This window comes from Pteropus medius, unplaced genomic scaffold (assembly GCF_902729225.1).
Source record: "Pteropus medius unplaced genomic scaffold, Ma_sr-lr_union100, whole genome shotgun sequence".
Taxonomy (NCBI): Eukaryota; Metazoa; Chordata; class Mammalia; order Chiroptera; family Pteropodidae; genus Pteropus; species Pteropus medius.
In genome coordinates, this window is record NW_024349798.1 from 17,086,805 (window position 1) to 17,101,485 (window position 14,681).

General features: G+C 40.9%; 1 pseudogene; it reads right to left on the reverse strand.

Moving 5' to 3' along the window:
• Positions 1-1,787: 1,787 nt before the first annotated feature.
• Positions 1,788-2,976, reverse strand: LOC120620523 (calponin-3-like; annotated as a pseudogene).
• Positions 2,977-14,681: the final 11,705 nt, after the last annotated feature.

Sequence of the window (14,681 nt, forward strand, 5' to 3'; positions counted from 1 at the left end):
CTGCAGAGTTTAAAGGGCATGTTTATGACTATTACTTTGAACTGTTTATGTAGTTGACAGCTTACCTCTGCTCATTTAGTTCTTTTTCTGAGATTTCATTTTGCTTTTTTTTTTTTTTGAACATATTCTTTTTCTCTTCATTTTGCCTCTTTGTTTCTATGTCTTAGGTAGATCAGCTACATCTCCTGCTATTGAAAAAGTGGCCTTATGTAGAAGGTGTCCTGTGGGGCTGAGGGATGCAATCTTCCCTGGTCACCAGAACCAGGTGCTCTAGAGGTGTTCATTGTTTGCACTAGTATGGCCTCCTGTTGTGGCTGAGCCACAACTGCTATGGATGCACTGGCAGGCAAGGCTGTTTCCTGGCCCTGCTGGCTATAAGGCCTGGACACACTAATGCAGGTACACTGGTGTGCAGGGCAGCATCCCAGATACAGCTGGCTAGTGGGTTCGACTGCAACTGCTGCTGTTGCACTGGTGGCAGGACTGTGAGGCCCAGCCTCAACTGTTGCACTCACTGCTGTGTGTTATTGTCAATAGAGGCTGCCCACGAGGTGTAACAAGACAGGGGCCACTTTGGAGGAGCACCAGTGCTGGCTTAGGCCACCCACTGGATGTTACAAGGCAGGGGCCATTTAGGATGGGTGCCAGCCAAGGTGTGTCCTCAGAGCAATGCCACAGTGGGCAAACAGTGTTAGCAAGGTTAATGAAGCATGTGAAACATAGTGTTTGCCAGTATCGGACCAGATAGGTGGATGGAGAGTAAACAAATGGCACCCACCAGCACTTCTGTTCCTGAAAAAACTCCCACCAGATCCCTGCCCTCTAGCACATGCCCTAAAATCAGTCAATGTATTACATCCACTTATGATCCAGGTCCTTTTCAAATGGCTGCTTCTGCCTCGGGACCTAGAGAGAGTACGAACTTGGTTTTCTGCTGGCCTTGGCTCCCGCAGACATAAGCTCACTGGTTTTCAAAGCCAGGTGTTATGGGGCTCTTCTACCCAGCTTCCTCTTCCTCTGCTCTCCTATCTGTCTTCATGTGGTTCTCTTTACATCTTTTTTTAATGTTCAAAAAATATTTATAAAAATACAATGGGATAAATTTATGCTGAGAAATGCAGCAATAAATACAGTTGAAGAAAACAGATCAACTCTACATCGATAAATTGGCACAAACAGGAAGAACACACACACTACCCAGACCTACATGCCTGCAGGCCAATGTTGTACACGCTCCTTTCCAAACTCCACTCTGAAAAGATATTGTCAGCTCAGGTGAGAACGAGTACACATATGATCACAAATGCACACAGATCATGACTTTATTTAAAAATAGCAAATGGTACTGTAAAAACCGATATGTAAATTTCTTAAAAAATGATGCATCTTAAAGTCAGTTGGCAAATACCCCTTAGAAACCAGATATTAAACTGTAAAAAGAAAAAAAAAAGGTTCCTATTGTTTAAAAACACTAATTTAAGAAGATTGTAAAAAAAACATAGATTTGTACTGAAAGCATTAACTGTACAGGAGTATCCCCCTCTCACAGTATTCCTTTTTAGTTCATATGTGAATTAGTGGTTATGCTGGAGGATTTAACTATTATGGCACTAAAAAGGCACCTGTTTCGGAAAGAGATAGAAAAAGGAATGTATGTAAGGCGATATTCCCTTTAGGTACAATAAGCATAGTAGTGTTTGAGGAAGACAAGATAAAAATTACTCAGAGTTAGCTTGGGTCTCACTGAATAAAAACAATGGGCTAATACTGAGTTCCTCTCTGAGAATCTAATCATCGATGCCTTTGTCATCATACTGGTAATCTCTGGGTAGTCATCTCAGTACTCGCCATGATGCTCATCTGGGTATTCTGCCCAGTAATTGCTATCACTGATTTGCAACTCATTTGTTCCTGTTCCTTGGCTTCCATTGTGAATGACAGGTTCTGATGGAGCAGCACAGTATTTGGGATTATATACTTGTCTCCCAAGCCCATTCACACTTATCCTTTTCTGGGAAGTGACTTTTTTGTTGTCCATCTATAGAGAAATATCAAGTTGTCCACTGGTTGCCGATTAGCTTCTGATGGTAGATGTCTCTTCTGGTGCCTGGCACTAATATCTCCACCTGGCTGGCTCCTTTGCTGGAGCCCATCTTCAGATTAACCATGGTAAGAAGGTTTGTCAGTTTGCATTTTGGGATCATAAAGATGCCCTCTGGTCCAACAGGCTGTCATATTCCCCTAGCTGGAGCATGTGTTGGTTCCCACCCGCAAACCAATTATTCTTTGGCCAGCTTTTAATTTCCCTTCATCAAAACGTTTTGTTTTTCTGCATACTTTAGTCCAATGTCAATGATTGTACGGAAGCCTTTTGTGTTAGCCAGGCCTGCTGAAGCTACCAGCATAGTCTGAACCTGTGTCATGTTTCCATTCTCAAAAATATTATTTGCTTCAAATCTGTCATGTGGCTTCATATCCTCAATCTGAATAGCTTGAAAAAAGTTGCCAATATTCTCCAAATAAGGCCAGTTTAATGATGACTCGTTGACCTTCTTCAATGAGCCTTGCTGCAGCTTGTTTATGAGTTCTCAGAAGACTGTGCCGTTTTTTAAGCCCAGGTGCAAGCTAGTGCCAGCGCTAGTGCCAGCGCTAGTGCCTGTCACTTCTATCCAATTGAGAATGTCTTCTGCCTGATGATCACACTTGGAAGCAATCTTGTTCTTGACCTCGGCGGAGAGCTCACAGGCAGGGCCTTGCTGAAATGGATCATGGTGGTCGGTGGTGGGAAGAGGCCGTGTCCGGCTCGAGGAGTTCGCGCACTTTGCTTGCCAGCCCCAAGGAGAGGACGCATGTCAGATGCTCCGAGATCGCTCGCCTGGGCAGCTGAGGGGCGCCGGCCGTGCATCTGGGGCCCAATCTGACTAGGTCCCTCAGAGCCACGGGTCCGCCTTGGAGTCCTGCACTCACTGCCCCCATCTCTGGCCACAGCCTTTGGGGATTGGCCCACCAGCTGGACCAGTGGAGGTTACCTGCTCCTGCCTCGACCCATGAGGGACAGTGCGCTCACTCCCGTTTGGGCCTGGGTTCCTGCCGGGCGCTCCTGCCACCGAGGCCTGGGCAAGGCGGCAGATCTTCTGAGCCCGACTGAGCAGTTTGCTGTCTGGAAGCACCTAGGGGCTGCCCGGGGGCCTGAATGCACATCTTCCAGGCCTAGGCCGCTGCGCCTGAGTTGGGGGGTGGAGGGGAAGACTCCTCCCTGGGAGCTTGCTGGTACCCCCGCAGCCTCCGTCTGCCTCATCCTTAGCACTCTAGGAGTAACGTCAGCCCCCCACACCCGCTTCAGGAAACTCCGGGAGCAGCCTTGGCGCCCTGGTGCTAGAAAGAGGGGACCCTTCCTCCGAACACCCGCTTCTTGCTCTGTACCTTAGTACTCCTTCCTCCGTACCTTCCTATTTATATCATTGATGGTAATAAATCTGTTCTGCTGATCTGCAGGTCGTTCTCAGATGGTTGTTGCACACGTAGTCATGATCAGAGAGTGGACATGTACTCAGGCTCTCACCATTCTGGCTCCATGATCCGAAAGCCAGAAGCCTTGTTCCTGATGCCAATTTAGCTTGTTCATAAAATATTTTATTACAGTTGGTGCAGTTCCCACAACATACGTGTCCCTGGTTGCCATGTCACGTGACAGTATTTTTTCCATAATATGAATGTGATTCCATTCTTTTCAAAATTGTCTTTGAGATATCTTCCTATGGTTTTATGGGGCTTTCTTGTATGTAACTTGTCTTTTGCTGCTTTTAAATTTCTGTATTGCCTTTGACTTCTTTTTACTGTAATTTATTTTATTTTTTATGGTGACATTGGTTAACGAAATCCAGTAAGTTTCAGGTGCACAATTTAACAGTAATATATATAATACATTAACATTGCACATATTATAATATAATATATATATTGCATTGTGTGTTCACCTCCAATAGTTAGATTTCTTTCTGTCCCCACCTGAAAAGGAATGAAACTAGATTGATTATCACCACACACCAAAATTAACTCAAATTGGGTTAAGGATTTGAATATAAGACCCAAAACAATAAATTGCATAGAAGAAAACTTAGGAACTAAATTCATGGACCTTGGACTTAAAGAGGATTTTATGAATGTGACCTCAAAGGCAAGGGGAGTAAAAGCAAAAATAAATGAATGAGACTACATCAACCTAAAAAGCTTCTGCACAACAAAAGAAATCGTCGACAAGGTAAAGAGACTACCATTCAAATGGGAAAACATATTTGCAAGCAATGCCTCCAATAAAGGCCTAATATCCAAAATATACAAAGAACTCATGTAACTCAATAACAACAACAAAAACAAACAAACAAACAATCCAATCCAAAAAGTGGGCAGAGGATCTGAACAGACACTTCTCCCAAGAAGACATACAAATGCCCAACAAACATATGAAAAGATGTTGAACATCGCTAGCTATTAGGGAAATGCAAAACCACAATGAGATACCATCTCACACCTGTTAGAATAGCTATAATCAACAGGACAAGTAATAACAAGTGTTGGAGAGAATGCAGAGAAAAAGGCCCCTCATAATTCTGGTGGGACTGCAAATTGGTGCAGCCACTATTAAAAATAGTATGGAGGTTCCTCAAAAAACAAAGAATTGATCTACCATATGACTCAGGAATCTTTCTAGTGGGTATTTACCCCAAAGACTTGAAAACTCATAACCGAAAAGATATTTACACACTGATGTTCATTGCAGCATTATTCGTGGTGGCCAGGAGATGGCAGCAACCAAAGTGTCTTACAATAAATGATTGAATAAAGAAATTGTGGTACATACATACAATGGAATATTACTCAGCCATAAGAAGAGATGAAATATTGCCATTTGTGACAACATAGATGCCTTTGACTTTTGACAATTAAATTACAGTGTGAGCTGATATGGCTGTAACTTCTTGACCTATTCAAGATCCTTTGTGTATTTGAATCTGGATGTCTATTTCTCACTCTAGGTTTGGGAAGTTTTCAGCTATTGTTGTTTTAAAAATATCTTCTGTCTTTTACTTTCTCTTCTTTTTCTGGAATTCCTATAATGCAAATATTGTATTTTTATTGTGTGTCATAAGCCCTAAAAGCTTTCTTCATTATTATTATTTTTTCTTTTCTGAGTAATTCAAATGTCTTATCTTCAAGTTGCTGATTATTTCTTCTGCTTGTTTGAGTCTGCTATTGAAGCTCCATAATGAATTCTTTATTTCAGTTATTGTATTTTTCAACTCTAGGATTTTGTTTTTTAATTTCTATTTCTTTGTTGAATTTTCTTTTGCTTTATTCAGGCATTATTTACTTAATTTTGTTTAGTTTTCCATATGTGCATTTGTTGTAATTCACTAAATTTCTTTAAGAGGATTATCCTGAATTATTTGTCTGACAGTTCGTAGATCCTTGTTTATTTGGGTCAGTTACAAGAGCTTTATAGGTTTCCTTTGGCGGTGTCATATTGACTTGATTTTTTTTTTTTTTGATCCTTGATTTCTTACATTGCACATTTGAGTAAGCAGACACCTATTCGATTTTTCCATTTTTCTTTGGCGAAGACAGTTTGTTGCCTGTCAACTCAGTTTGGGTTTCTTGATGTGTCTGCTGGTCATGCGCTTGCACAGATGGGTTCTGTTATCGTGGTTTGTTTTTGGGTAAGGCAACAGTTCAAGCTCTGTGGTTTAGGGTAGTGAGTGTGCCACCACCAGGGAACAGCTGAATAAGACTGCTGGCTTAGTTCCCTGCCCAAGTGAGGCTGTACGATGGGCTCCTTGATTGCCTGGGTTTCCCGATCAGGTGGCAGGGACTGGATACTATACTGAGCAGTAGGTGAGGCTATGAATTAATTTCTTTGTTATCGCAGGACAGCAAGACAGGACTTGTGGCCTGAACAGCTCATTATATGTGGACCTAAATCAGACAAATTGTGCACTGCATATCCTGGTCATGTAAGGCCACTGGTTTTGCTCTGCAGTCAGGAAAAGACATGGGCTGTGCTCTCTGTTTAAGTGGCACATTAAACAGGCCTGTTGGTTGGGCTTCACAGCTTCCTGTATTCTCTGGTGAGGTTCTCTGTTCGCTGAAGGCTGCATTAAGCAATGTGTGGGGCTACAGATTAGTTTTCCTGTCTGAGCACAGGAGGAGAATTAGCTCCAAGGCCACTAAGGCTCTTTTTCTAAGGTCTTGACAGAAGTGACCTGTGTCCCAAGTTCTCTGGCTAAACAGACCACCGATTTTGTACTGAGTATGATCAGCTCTACTTGTTTGCCTCTCAACTCCAGTGATACAGGGTTACACAGCTTCCAGTTGATCTTCTCAGCTCTGTCAGACAGGGCTGGGAGCCATGCTCAGTAACAGGTAGTGCTGTAAATTAACTCCAATGTCTGGGTGCAGCAGGGAAACCCTCATCTCCAGGTACCAGCTTTGCTCTGAGGTCAGTCTGCTCTGCCTGCCCTCTTCTTGGATGAGAAATTGCTAGGTTATGCAGGTATTCTTGCTAGCCCTGTCTGTCAGTTGGGTCTGGGACCCAAACTTCACAGCAAGTGGGCCTATCACTCAGCTCTTCTGCCTGGATGTGGGCAGACAAATCTCCAGAGCCATGGAGCTCTTCACTTGAGGAACTGAATCAGGCAGACCTGCACCTGGTTGAGGTCCCTAGAGAGGCTGCACCCCTGACTTATTTATGCAGATAGAAAAGCAGCTGGATAGGTAAGAACTTGGTCTGCCAAGATCCTAGTCCTGGTTGTCAGAAGTCCTTTCTTGCTTCTCTTTTACAATTATGTTCCTATTGCTTTAGCACCACAGATTCCCCTGCAATATCTGTGGGGTAAAACTGGAGTAGGGGCTCCCAAAAAGTAACCCACAATGCTGAGGGGGTTCTGGATATCACTCCTGGATTCTCTTTTCGCACTGGAGGCTCCAAAAAACCCCTGCTGTGCCAGCTTGGGGGAGGGGCAACGTGGGCAGATGTGGAGATTTTTCTTACCCTTCTAACACAATTTGTCTTGGCCTACCTGGTGCAGTGGGTGCTTCAGCTTCAGCCCTCTGTTCCGGGATTCTCACACTGTTGTGTTGTCCATGAATAGTTGTTGTTTTTCTGATTAGACAGGCAAAGTCAGGAATGACCTGTGTTGCCTTCTTGGTAATGTCACTTTTCTACATTTCTTTATTAGGTATTGAAAAATTGAGATGATCTGTTGACCTGGTTTTAAAATTTTAGTAAGGTGTAAAATGTTAATGTTGTATATAAGTAATTATAAATTGAATTTAGTGATGTTGCTAAATATAAACCAATATAATAAAAATTTATTTCTTATTTCAGCAAATAGAATGAAATTATGAAGGAACAATTATTTGCAGCAATGACACAAAATATCACTTGCCCAAGAGTAAAAGATGTGCCCAGACCCTTATATGTGCCTAAGTCTTTGGGAGATAGCAGAAAATACAGAAGCAACAGCAAATGCAGTTCATACACCACTGGCATTGAGGTTCAGGGTTGCCGAATTGCAATATTAAGCAAATCAGAATACAGGACACCCAATAAATGTGAATATCTGATACAAAACAAATAAATCTTAGCATAAGTTTGCTCCAAATATTATGTGGGACATGGCTACATAAATAATAATTATTGTTTTTTCTGATATTTAAATTTTACAGAGCACACTTTATTTTTATCTAACAATATTCAAACCATGAATTGAAAATATTTAAGTTTATCAGAATTCAGTTTTTGTAAGAATAGAGAACAGAAATTCAAATGTTTCTGTTGACAATGTAAATTATTGTAGTTACTTTGGGGAGAAATTTTCAAATATTAATAAAACTCAAAAAGAAAAATTATTTGGGGCAATAATTCCACTTCCAATCAATATTCTAGGTAAAATTGAGTACATGTTCAAAGGAAAATATGGACCTAAAAAATACTGCTTTTAATTTTTGCAAAAGAGGAAATCCCATACTTTCTTAAACCTGAAAAAAAAATAGCTTCATGTATTGAAATGGAATAATTTAAAAAACAGGGCTTTGAAAGAAAAAAAACAAGACATACAGAATTTTATGGTGCATCTATGGATATAGAAATGAGCATTAAAGATACAAAAATGCAAGAAATGTTTAACAAAAAAATATATAAGCCATTGGTTATCTCTGGCAGCAAAGTACAAAAGAAAAAGACACGTATTCATATTATGTATGCACATACACAAAGATTCGATTAATCAAATTAGTTAAGAAAAAGAGGCCTAAGAAATGGAATAAAAGAATCTCTCTTTTTATTGCTTGAAAGTAATATTTTCTCTGCAATAAAGAATGCTAAAGTAGTAAACGCCATTCTTGGATTCAGGATTAACATACATCAATTGATAGATTTCTTTATATCAGTAAACACAAAAAATATGTAACAGGAAAAATGTTTCATACATTAGAGTAACAAAGTATAAAATAACAGGAATATTTTAATCCGACAGAATAAATAACAAAAATATACACAATAGTTTTGAGGGATGTAAAATGCATAAAGGAAAATATGAATGAAATGAGAAGTATTTACAGAACTTCAAGATATTAAAAATGTCAATTCTGTACAAGTTGAGAGTTGCACATTGTTCATTAATATGAGAATATGGAGCACAAGAAAGAATGACTATTCAACATAAAAGTCGAATAACTAATATTCCACTGTGAAAATTATCAATATAGAATACACATTGTGGTTACTATTGTTAATAAAACATTATTTTATATTCAACATTTTCTAAAAGGGTAGACCTCAAGTGTTCTCTCACATACACATACACACAAAACAGTAACTGTGATGTGATGAAAATGTTAATTAGCTTGAAGATGGTGGGCTAGGTAAATGCAGCTCACCTCCTCCCATGGTCACATTAAAGTTACAACTAAATTATAAATAATCAACTTGGAGAACTGCTTGAAGTCTAGCTGAACATATTACCTGTAATGGAAGATGTGAAGACGACACTACTTTGAGACTGTTAGGAGGGGCAGAGATGAGAAGTGAGCTGGCCCCAGAAGAGTGAGGAGCCCCAGTCCCACACAGGGGGTCCTTAGCTCAGGGTCCCAGTCCTAGGAAGAGGAGTCCTTACAAAATCTGACTGTAAAATTCAGTGAGGATTCTGGCCATCTAGGTGAGGTGGAAGGAAACTGGAAATCCAAACATCCCCTTAAAAGGTCCATGCACAGAATCACTCACTTGCAGACACTCATGCTGGGCTCTGGCAGAGGCTCAGCAGCTCAGGAGGTGCCAGAGACACACGGGGAAAGATTGAGTTGTGTGGCTTCAAGGCAAGGGCTGGAGGGACAGCCACCATTTTCTCTTCTTGGCACTCCCTCCTGTGTAGTCTACAGGTAGGTGCCATCTTACCTGTGTTGAGCCCTCCCCACACACAGCCGAATCTGAATCTGCATTAGCTTGCTGAGATCAGCTCATTTTAGTCGATAGCTCCCTAAGGCCCTGCATCCCTCAGCTCACAAATTGCACAGGCAGGCTAGTTACCCAGTAGCCAGCACCACCCTGAGCTCTCAGTAGGGAGCATATACAACAGCAATCCACAGTCCTGTGCTAATGCACCTCAGGGGAAGCCTCTGGTGGCAAGTGGCCAGTGCTAGCCTGAACCACAGTGTCTCTTGAACAGTTTTCGGATGTCCAAGGCAGGTGGTGGCTGGCCTCAATATGATGAGGCATTTGCAGGAAGCCTAAGGCTCAACACTGGCACCAAATCTGAATCTATATTGGTCTTGTGAAATCTGATCACTTTACCCAGGTGAACTTCCTGAGACCCTGTCCCATCTAATTCACTAATTACTAGAGATGTATCCATGACTGGGTAACCTGCACCACCCAAACCTCTCTGCAGGAGGCTCTTTTAGCAACAATCAACAGGCTGCAGCTCATGCACCTCTGGAGACAATCTCGGTGGCAGGCAACTAGCCCCAGCCTGAGATGCAGTATCTATTGAACAAATCTCTGGTGTCTGCAAGCCCGAGTGTATAGTGGCTAGCTTTGCTATGATCTGAGACTTTTGCAAGAGGACACAAGATCAGAACTGGTACCAAATCTGAATCTGCATTGGTCAGGTGAAATCCACTCACTTTACTCTAGTGACTCCCTGGATTCCTGCCCCACCGAACTCACCACCTAAAGACTCTGAGCTACTGAGTCTTATGGGCAGTCAGCAGGCAGATTCATGCCTACGGGGTGCCTGGGACATTTTTCTGAGCTGCCCCAGGCCCAGCACTAGTGGCAGCAAGTCTCAGTTCACAGTGTGGTCTCACTCTTGCCTCTCGGTTCCGCACAGGCAGCAACCACCAGAGAAAAGCTTTGTAGTTCTTTCCAGGTAGCCCCAGGTGGTTGCAGGCAGCCCTGACCTTTTACTGCATGGCAGCCCCTCCAAAGAGACCACAAAGCCAACACACCAGGAAGCCAGCATCGGAGACCACAACAGAGCATCACCTGATTTGCCCCATAAGTGGCACCCTCAAAAGGTGATCTCAATAGGTACACAGGCATGCTGGAGTAAATCACACGCCATGGGGTAAATCATACACAGCAGTTCATATTCTGTGGGCATGGACAATCCTCACAGTCAGCCTGAGGCTCAATCCCATCCACTGACATGCTAACAGCAACCAAGGCTTAACTACAATAGGAGAGGCACAAAAATAACACAAAGAACACCCCTGGAGCTCCCAGCACAGATGATCAGGTAGACTGGGCCATTGGGCCACAAGGGCACCTATTGCATAAGGCCACCTGGCAAGAAGAGGTGGATGTAACAAATCCACCTAACACATGTAAACAAACAGAAAGGCAACTAAAATGAGGAAATGAAGATATTGCACATGAAACAACAGGAGAGAATTCCAGAAAAAAGAACTAAATGAAATTAAATGAAACGAAGGTAAGCAATGTACCAAAGACAGAGTTCAAAGCACTGGTTATAAGTATGGTCAATGAATATAAAAGAATAATAAATGATCTCAGTGAGGACTTTAACAGAAATAGTAAGCATAGAAAACATAAAAACCAGAAACCATTAAAAAAATAAAAACATAGAAAAAAAGAACCAGTGAGAAATAAAAAATAGAGTAACTGAAATGATGAATACACTAGATGAAATTGACAATAGCTTAGATGAAGAAGAGGATGAAATCAGCAATTTGGAAGAAAAAAATAGAAGAAAACAACCAATCAGAACAGCAAAAAATAAATAAATAAAAACAAAAATAAATTTAAGAGGGGAGAAAAACATTGGCATAGATGATAGAGGATTTGATCATCCATGTTGCGACCAAATCAAAATTGTGACAGAACCACAGAGCAAACATCAAGGAAAGTCACCTGGGATCTAGATGAACAAGCCCTATAACTAGGGAGAGAAATGAGAAATTGCCCTGCAGTGATAGAAGGCAGGAGGGGGCAAGGATACTAGGCTGCCCAATCTCGAGTGGCTGAGTGGGACAGAGGCCATAGCATTGGCAGAGAGCAGCAGCAGATGCTTCTTAAAGGAGCCGTGTCTGTGAGTGGACTTTTGAGTGATGGACATTCTCACTCTGAGCACCAGTGCTGAGTCGGCTGCGTAGGGGGCACTAGGTACTTATAGGGAGACACTGAGTTGTCAGAATGAGGGCTGGAGGTGAGGCTCTCACCTGGACAGAAGTGCCAGCAGTATCCATTGTTCCTCTGTAGAGGCCTCCCCACTTCCAGTGTGCTATCGCAGCGCCACCATAACTGAGATGTCATCATACTGGATAAAAGGTCACTTGGCCCAAAGGATTCCCTGAAACCCCACCTCCCTCAACTTGCAGCCCCACCTAAGCCACCTCCAGGTGTATCCTCAGCAAGTAAGGTGCTCCTTGCTGAGTAGAGTCAAGACACACTAGTGGCAGCTGGCCTTGGTTTCTGGTATGGTTTCCTGAGGCAACTATAAGCACAGCATCTGTGGATTGCTTACTGAATCTTAACATGTGGTCCTGGAGGGGCAAAGTTTGGGGCTAAACTTGCCCTGCAGCTGAACCACTCTCAGGACTGTGCCACTGGACAACTACTACACAAAGCTACAGTAATAAGACCAGGAGACTTAGGAGCTTTGATTAGTACAGAGAAATAGATGCAGAAAGGCAGCCAAAATGGGAAGACCAAAAAGTAGAAGCCATATGAGAAAACAGAACAGAGATCCAGGAATAATGGAGTCAAGCACTCTAACAAATGCAGAGTTTAAAGCATTGGTTATAAAGATAGATGCTCAATGAATTTCGGGGAAGCATAGATGAGTCAGGGAGAACTTTAACAAAGAAATAAAAAATATATATATATATAAAATGGAAACGTAAATTATAAAAGGGAACCAGTCAGAAATGAAGAACACATTATCCGAGATGAAGAGTATATTAGATGGGATCAACAAAGCAGATAAAGAAGAAGATGGAACCACTGATATAGAGGATGGGGAAGCCAAGAACACTCAACCAGAATGGCAAGAAAAAAGAAGCCAAGACTATAACAATAATTTAAGGAGCCTATGAGACACGATTAAATGTAAAAATATCCATTCCATAAGAGTACCAGAAGGAAAACAAGATGTTGAAGAGCTATTTGAAGAAATAATGATGGAAAACTTTTCTAACCTGGTGAAGGAAATAGACATACAACCACAGGAAGCTCAGAGAGTCCCAGGAAAGAGGAATCCAAAGAGGACCACACCAAGACACATAATAATTAAAATGCCAAAGGTTAAATACAAAGAGAAAATTTTAAAAGCAGCAAGAGAAAAGCTGTTTGTTATCTACAAGGGAGCACTCCAAAGACTGGCAGTCAATTTCTCAAAAGAAACCTTGCAGGACAGAAGGGATTGGCACAAAATATTTGACATAATGAAAACCCAGGATCTACAACCAAGAATAATTTATCCAGCAAAGCTATCATTTAGAGTCAAAGGACAGATAAAGAGATTCCCAAACAAAAATAAGCTAAAGAAATTTATCAACATCAAGCCAGTATTACAGGAAATGTCTGAGGGACTTCTTTAAGAAGAAAAAGACATGCATCAAAAACAAGAATAAAGACTGGTAATAACTACATTCCTATCAACAAGTGCCTCAAATGGTAATGAATTAAATACTCCAATAAAAAGATAGAAGGCTGAATGGGTAAGAAAACAAGATCCCTACATATGCTGCCTACAGGAGACTCACTTCAAATTAAAACACACACATAGATCAAAAGGAAGGGGATGGAAAAAGATATTGCCTTGATGGACCTACTGGTATTGCACTGAATGAAATGAGTCAGATAGAGAAAGACAAATACCGTATGACTTCACATAAATGTGAAATCTAAAGAATAAAATAAACAACAACAAAAACAAAAAAACTCATAGATACGGAGAATATTTTGAGGGCTACTAGATAGGGGAATTGGGGAGTTGAGAAAAAAAGGCAAAGGGATTAAGAGGTACAAATGGATAGTTGCAGAATAGACATGGAGAACATGGAGATGTAGAGTGTAGCATGGGGAAGATGGTTAATAATGTTGTAATAAACATGTAAGCGGGAAGAGGGGTACTAGATTTAGTGGGTTGATCACTTTGAGAGTTGTGGGTCTCTGATTTACTAGGCTGTACAACTGAAAGTGGTATACTATTGTATGCCAACTATAATTGAAATAAAAAACCTCATTGAATTGTACAATGTAAATACGAGCAACTAATTGTCTGTCATGTTTCAATAAACACAGAAAAAAAGTCAAAATAAACCAAATTCAAATAAATAACTAAATAAATAATCAGCTTAAAATAAAAAATAAATTAGGAAACTGTAGGAAATCTCCAGAACCATGTCAAGCATATTAACATTTGCATCATAGGGGTACCAGAAGGAGAAGAGAGAGACTGAGGGATTAAAATATTATTTGAAAAATTAATGACTGAAAACTTTCCTAATCTGGTGAAGGATATAAACATACAAGTCCAGGAAGTACAAAGAGTCCCAAAGAAGATAAAATCAAACAGGTCCACACCAGGACACATCATAACTGAAATGCTAAAGGTTAAAGATGAAGAGAGAATCCTAAAATCAACAAGAAAAAGCCAGGTAGTTATCTATAAGGGAGCTGCCATAAGAATTCCAGCTGATTTCTCAACAGAAAATTCGCAGGCCAGGAGTAATTGGCATGAAATATTCAAAGGGATGAAAAGCAAAGATCTACAACCAAGAGTACTCTACCCAGCAAGACTATCATTTAGAACTGAAGGAGACAAGTAAAAGCTAAAGAATTGTTAAAGGGTCTCCTCTAAGAATTGTTAAAGGGTCTTCTCTAAATTTATTGAGACTTGTTTTGAGCTCTAACATGTGGTCTATCTTGGAAAATGTCCCATGTGCACTTGAGAGAACGTATATATTGCTGTTTTGGGGTGAAATGTTAAAGAATTGTTAAAGGGTCTCCTCTAAGAAAAAGAAGAGGAAAAAACATAAATATTAATAATAAAATGGAAATGACTACACATCTATCAATAATCACTTTAAATATAAATGGCTTAAATGCTCCAATCAAAAGATATAGGGTAGCAGAATAGATAAGAAAACAAGACCGCTAC